Here is a 7,588-nt window from a genome sequence, read left to right as displayed (position 1 = left end):
GGACTGCTCCTAATAAGTAGTCCTGGCAGAGTATATAGGCAGGGTTTGTATATTTTATCTGTATGCCCAGAAAAAAGACCCAGGCAATTTTATTTACGTATGTTGACAGCTATTTTCTCATAGTATCTTTTATAAATAGCTGAAAAATGAAGTAATTTCTTCTTGTCTGATTGTTTAATTTTGAGGGGATCTTTAGGTAAAGGTGTTGGACCAAATAATTTCCTGCCGTGCAGTTAAACATTCAGGAGGAACTAATTCCATTCGGACAGAATCAGAGTTTAGAGTATGATAAGTTTTCATTTATGTATAGCTTTTGTAAAAAAATCTTGCAGCAGAAATGCCCTTAATTAGTACAGCAATTATTAGCTTATTAAGAGCAATTTTGATATTGAACAACAATTTCCTTTGTGCTGGGAAATTTCTTTTGAAACTTTCAGGAACTGCATAGAATTGATAGCGCTGATTTTCCCAGTTAAAATGTTCCATCAATAAAGCCACTCTGAGCCTCATGCATGGTATGGACATGGAAAAAAAAAGGATCAGAATACAGCATCTCTGTTATCTCTACAGCTCCTTAGTGTTAGTAATGGGCAAGAGTCCTGTTTGCTCAGGGTAAGTCAGAAGGTGCCTGAGTACCAGCGTCTCTCAAAACTCTCACGGGATAGACAATCTGTACTGCTAAATTTAAAAGGACTAGGCAGTATGACTGACTCCAAATGACCAAACAACCTTTGTCCACATTGGTTTTTGTCTCCTTTACAGATTGTCTTTGAAGAAAATTTACGGAAGTAATCTAAAGCAGAGCAAGGACTGAAAGAGGAACTGGTAGTGTGGTCAGTCTATCACAACTTCTCAAATTCACTTTATGAATCTTTTTTATTAAACAGCTTAAATGCCCCCTGCATCATCCTGACTATCCTGGATTTCCTGGATGCAATGAGAAATGATGCTGTGGATTCAGCACATGAATCTTTTTTATACTTTCTATGCTGGTCCAATCCAACTTCATCTAGGGACTGCCAGATGGCTCCATGGGATGGATTGCAGAGAGAGGCCAGGAGTCCAAACTTCTGAAATAGATAGGAAAAGTATGTTTGGAGATAGGCCTTTGAATTAAGACTGCCATGACATTTTGTAAGGATATCTTTCAGCAGCCTCATAACTCTTAGTAGACTAAGGCACGGGGTTTCTGTCTTTCTCACCTAATTATTTACAACTGAACCTCCTCACTCATGGGTTCTTGTGGTAGTTTAAACCATCACCCAAATTCTATCTAATCTAGAAAAATATTTGTCTTTTCTAGTTGCTTTTACTTTTAGATTGATAAACACACTGAATTGTGTGGAGACTTGATACCTGGACAAAAATCTACAAGGAACAAGTAGGAAACCACTAAGTTGATTTTCACTCCTGGCTTCAAAACCAGTAGATAGTCTAATCAAAGATTAAACCCAAGTAAACTGTTTGGTATTAGCCTTAGGAATCTTATTCTTCATAAAATAAAGCTCTACTTTGATACCAGGTGTTAATTCCTTTACTAAAATTGATCTCAGCTGATAGCATTACTGAAAAAGCTTTCAGCAACTGATAGAAATTGAAACACTGTCTCTATTCATGTATAACTAATACATATGGTAGACATAATTTAAAGTATTTCTCAAACTAGTTGGCTTGATATTCAGTATTCAAATAGGAAAGAAAAACTATTCACACTGATCTCCAGAGCAGAGCAAAATCAGATGACTAGTGACTGAACAAGCTAGGTTCATGAAAACAATCTTTTAATATTATGGGCTGAATATAAAGAATGCACAGAACAGATCAAATCCAGAATGCAATACTGTATTTCTATTCACTGGATATCAATGTGCCCCTTTTATTGGTCTTGCAGAATCTGAGGAAGTCATGATTAGATGGCATGAGTGTTCCATTTTCAAAAGAATAGATAAATAGCATGAAAGTTCTCTTATGACTTTAAGAAGAAATTCCCCCCACACTATTTCTGGTTCCTAGTAAACTTTGCTGTTCTTTGAGAAATACCATTCCTACAAGATATCATGCAATTCGACATCTGCAGATGCCAGAAATACTGGGATGCCAACACCACTGAAAAAGTCCTTCAATATATAAAATTCGTCTCCTAACTATCCTTCTTGTAATAAATATTATTCACTATTCATTTCTAGTGACCTTTTTAGCAGTGTTAGATTGTTTTATACTTTAAACAAGAAGAATCTTAGTGTGAGGGTCTCCAGTGAAATTTTATGAGATAATTATACAATAAATGATGAACGTACTATTTGCAGTCATCACTGTTCTGTGTTTTATTGCTTTTGTAAGCACTACCTCTAAGGGCCTCAAATGAGGCTATTGAGACGTTGTTGAATGCTGGACTTGCTCAGAATAAAAGAAATCTTGGTGTTTTCTCTTTTATTCCTGGGCTTTTGCAGTCTGAGGCCCTGACTGAAGTAGGTGGGTTCATATCAGCCAAGGTAAGTGCACCTCTCAGTGCTTACTGGAAAAGTACAAATGTACTGGTCTACTTAGTTTTCAAAACCAATGAGTCGACATAATGCAGTTTCAGGATAATTAGACATCTGGATTATCATAAATGACTTTACTTAAAAGGTGTGGTAGTAGGAGTTTAATTTTTCAGTACACATAGAATACAAACTGTCAGATCATAATGCTTTAAGTCTCCATTAAACTGAACCCTGAGAAAACTGCAGAAACAAGAAATTCACCCATGTTCATCACCCATTTACTGTGTAAGAGTTCTTATTAACTCCAGAATAACAAAATGTATTTCAAAACCAAGGTCACCACTGATTTGCTGTGTTACTCAAGTTTAGTGAGAGGAAGACTTGAATTGTCTGATAAGATGTCGTTATCACAACAGAATCAACTGTGAGGTATTCCAGCACTGACAGGGACATAATGAAAACAGATCTGTCTTCTGGCCCTGCTATCTCTTGCTGAGCAAGATGTGGTATCTTCAGAGGAGTTGTGAAATCCCAGCTTATTCCTTTGGCATAAAATAATATATTTGACCACTAATCATGCCTTTCCCTTTATCTGCTATTTGGTCCTCCATTCTTATTTTTATTAGTTTTGCAGCGTCTCATCTCTTCTCTAGGCCATGCACTAGTACACAGGATAGCACCCTGACAGGAGGACATAAAAGACATTTGTGTCCTCATGATAGCCATGTATTTGACCAAGTAAAGAGGACAATTTTACTTTCTATTTATTTTCTTAGGCTGATTTTTTTCATGTATCACAAGGATATTTTAAATTATATTCTAATTAAAGGTAAAACCCCTTTAGGAATAGAAATGTACTAACCTGATTATTCACTCATAATTTTAACATTAATCAAAAGTCATAATTAGATCTCCAAACTCTTAATTATATTCTTTTTTGACTCATCGATGTTTTACCTTTGAATTATTTTTTTCCAGTTCTATTGCTATATGATAAACCCTCTGATAAGCATGTGTAAAGCCAAGACAAATAAATATTTGACACAAGTTTTATTTTGTTGCATGAGGTGATGCTCACAGCTGAAAAGAGTTAAATTTTATGGTTTATGCCTGAGGCACCTCTGGTCTAAAACTGTTCTAAAATACAGATCATGTTTAAGAGTTGGAAGTGTATACACTGCCGCTATTGCATAGTAAGGTCATTAGACTAGCAAATGTTATCAATATTCATATTTTTTTCTGGAACAACATCTTTAGTTGTTTCTTTTGAGCCAAGGTCTTCATAAAAACAGACACACTAGAAAACATTCTTGAGGAAGCAGGTTCTGTGAGCAGTCAAGACCTTTTATAGTTACCATGTTTTGAAATCTAGAATTCTGACAGCATCCTTATCTGAGTCATGGGCAACTCCACCATGTTAACTGAATGAATGTTTGCTGTCCTGGCCAAAAGTGTCACAGCTTTGTTGTGAATTTCAAGAGGACAAGCTCTGTGACCTGCTCTCAGTCCATATTTCAGGCTGCTAGCTCATCAGTGCCTTAGATCCAAAGCATCCATGTGCTACTGAGGAGAAGCTGATCTGGGGATTATAGCTGAGGAATGAGGGGCTGACTTTCTTGGTGCCCAAAAGAGATCCAAAAGGAAGCCAATGACTGGAAACTCAGTGAAGTTTGAGAGACTGATGTTTGGAAATTCAGACAAAAATCAAGATTTTACCTTGTGCTTGGAGACAGACTGTTCTCATGACTTGTGACTTGTTTTTTAGACACTTCTAAGAGGATTCTGTCCCCAGCTTGAAAGCAGGGAGCAATTTTTTAGGGATATTTTAATTGTTTGCCTACGGAATCCACTATGCCATCTCATTTTAGTCACAGAACCTCAGAGATTCTTTTTTACAGACATCTTGCAAAATTGTTTTCTCTCAGAAATTGAAGAACTGCAACATTTCTGAGATTATTAAAATAAAATCACAAAAGAACAAATATGCATTATGGAGAAACACTTTTGCTATAAATGTTAGTAATTATTTAGAGTTTGGTGTGGCAGCACTAGCAGCAGCAGTTCTCAAAGGATGCACTAACCACTGAAATCCTCTTCATTATGTCAGTTTGTTCACAGTGTCCTTTAAAACAAAAGAGTAAAATCAATCATGTCTGATGCTGCTTCAAGCCTCCCAATGAATGGGTGAAAATAATTCCAACCCTCTATGGATGATTCAGAGACTTTCTTCTTAGCATCCCAGAAGGAATCATCTGGGTTTTCAAGCTCTATAAATTTACTAAACTGCATTTTAAGAGTATTTAGGTGTTTAAATTCCACTGTTTTCACTGTAAGGATCTTACAGATTCTTCCTGTTTCTACTCTAAATACATGATTAGCAATTTATACTCCTCTATTTTTATATCAACTTCAACCTAATTAATTGCATGCCTGTCCTGCTGTTACCTAATACACAGCAATTCTCTTCTAATGTCCTCTCATAAAATCTGCTATGCCTCTGAAGAATACAAATCTTTATAAGCTGTTTCAGTTCCCTATTTTTTAAAGTATGTCACCAGCCTACACTCCCTAATATTGAGATTTTTTTTTCCCTCCTGGCCATTTTTAGAGACTGGGGAAGGGATTACAGACATTCTGCTGCAGCATATATAATTTTTTCTGATTTTACTTTTAATTGAATTTCTCTGAATGGATGACATCACTGGTAATTTACTTAATTTATTGATGGATATTCTTGTAAAATATAAAAAGCTTACAGAAATATCTTTTGTTTATTCAATTTATTTTGGACCATGTCAACTTGAAATTGTTTAGTCCAGTGTTATTTTCAACAAATAGTTATAATAGAAAATTTTTTATTTCCAAACCCAAGATTGGTGCAGCAGCTCAGCTTTTTGATGCAGTATTGATGAGGAAGTTTGTGAGCTGTAGCATTTCAGAATAGCTGCACTGTATGAATACAAATAACTGTATTCTTGTGCCTGTATTTTAGAAATCAACACTTCTCATAATGATGGAATTCATTAAAACACTTATTCCATTATCAACTTTCACTGTTACTCATCACTTTAATTCCCACGAATCCTTAAGACTCCTTATCCTTCAGTACTTCTTAATAACATGTCTGCTATTCCATGAGGTATTTGCTATCCTGACAATGGTGGGTGTCACACCCATCACTAGTTGTTCCAGTTTCTTCCTTTTGGCTGCTTAAGAATCTCACTTTGCACAAAACCAAACAAATATTGATTGGAAGGGATCCCAAGGACTAGGTGGTCCCACTCCCCCCTTGAAGCAGGACTATAGCTGAATCTTGAAAATCTTCAAGGATACAGATTCATACCCTGCTGCATGTAAATTATTCTCTCATTTCTTATTGTTCATCTCTCATTTGTCAAGCACATTCCTGTCACTAAGCTTGCTACAGCTTTCTTCTTACAACTCAACCTTCTCCAGACTGACATTTCTTTAGCTATTTTAATACCTCTATTTCTTTGGTTTTGGGGGATTTTTTTTTAAATTGTGCTAAAATTAGTATACAAATTAAACTTTTCCCTTTTCATCTTCTTCTCCCATCTTCTTTTTTTCCCACATTGTTGGTCTTAATCCTAGAATGCTGCCCAAAATCCTTACAATTAATAACTCCTATTGGCCAAACATCTTCCCCTTTTTCCTACCTCCCTCATGAATTTATCTGCTGAGGATATTTTCTCATATTTTCTGCCTCCTCAATGGGCTGACAGAGAATTATACTGAGAACTGTCTGGGTTTCTTCTCCTTTAAGGATCTTTCCTGGGATATTATACATGCAGTCATTGAATTTTGTCACATTGGGTGAACTTCCAGAACTTTTTTTCCAGCTTCTGTCAGAATTATTTTAAATGTTACATCTGCACATTGTTTCTTGCTGCAGATAAAAGACTCTTGATGGGATCATGTGATGAGCTTGCTGGAGTTTTTAGTATTTCAAGGTTTTTGATAAAGACCCTCTTCCTAATGTCATCCATGAAGATTAAAACAAAACAAAGTTGCCACGTGAGAACTATTTGTAGTCATCTTGGACCAACTGCAATGTAAATCAAACTTAAAGAACATTTTTATGAAATCTCTGTTTTCTCTTTCAAATAGGAGAATTTGCTTACTTTTCAGATCTGTGCAGCAGATTGAAATTCCTATCAGGAAGAATAAATAGCATAACTCACCAAAAGTCCCTCAGTGAAGAAGCCAAGAGTGAGTGCACTCAGTTTTCTACAGCCATGCCCTGAATTCCTTGTGTTTCTCTTTCCAAGTTACTGACTGATAATACATTAACTATTCAATTTCAGAAGCTGTCATGCATGTCAATAATCTTGCTCTGTGTTTAACTCTTCATTTGATTTGGGACCCTCTCCAGACTGCTTACAATTTTCCTTGTGTAAATGCCAAATATCTCCCTTGAACTCGAACCTCCCTGTGTTTTACCTTCCCAATGAAGTAATCACTACTGGCTCTATATAAACAAGCAAGGATTGCTAAAGAAGAAGTGTTAGACAGGACATTTCTGCAAAAATCACAGCATGGAACTCAAGAAAAAGTTATGAGCCTCAAAGATTATCCTTCCATTACCAGTCACTCTGGTCAATATATAAATCAGAAGCTTTGTGACTGAGCAAGAAACTTATCCTTGACTTATCAAGTAGACTATCTGACTAATCGGTATCCTTGAGGATTTTTATATCTCAGTAAGAACATTTTCTGGGCTATGGACAGCTTGATTTCACTCAATTTCATGCCACTTCAGCACATGATTAAATCAGATTTAAATGGATGGACTTTACCTATGAGTGTTTGGAAGGACAAATTGAATTAACCTGATCGTCTTTCCATGTATTCTTTATCTTTTCTAAGTTTTAAGCTGTTACTGATTATCAGTGGCTACAAAAACCAGTTGGATAAAATATGCATTTCCCTTTCTTTGGCAATGATAATAAACTTAAATTAATCTAACTAATTTATATAGAATAAAATTAAAAATACAGAGAATAATTTTATAAACTGGAACACTTGCCTGCTATGTCTGGAATTGGACATGATGTGAATGAATAAACACCGATGAATAAAAATAT

Source organism: Haemorhous mexicanus, chromosome 4 (genome assembly GCF_027477595.1).
Source record: "Haemorhous mexicanus isolate bHaeMex1 chromosome 4, bHaeMex1.pri, whole genome shotgun sequence".
NCBI classification, from domain to species: domain Eukaryota; kingdom Metazoa; phylum Chordata; class Aves; order Passeriformes; family Fringillidae; genus Haemorhous; species Haemorhous mexicanus.
This window is presented reverse-complemented; position numbering follows the sequence as displayed.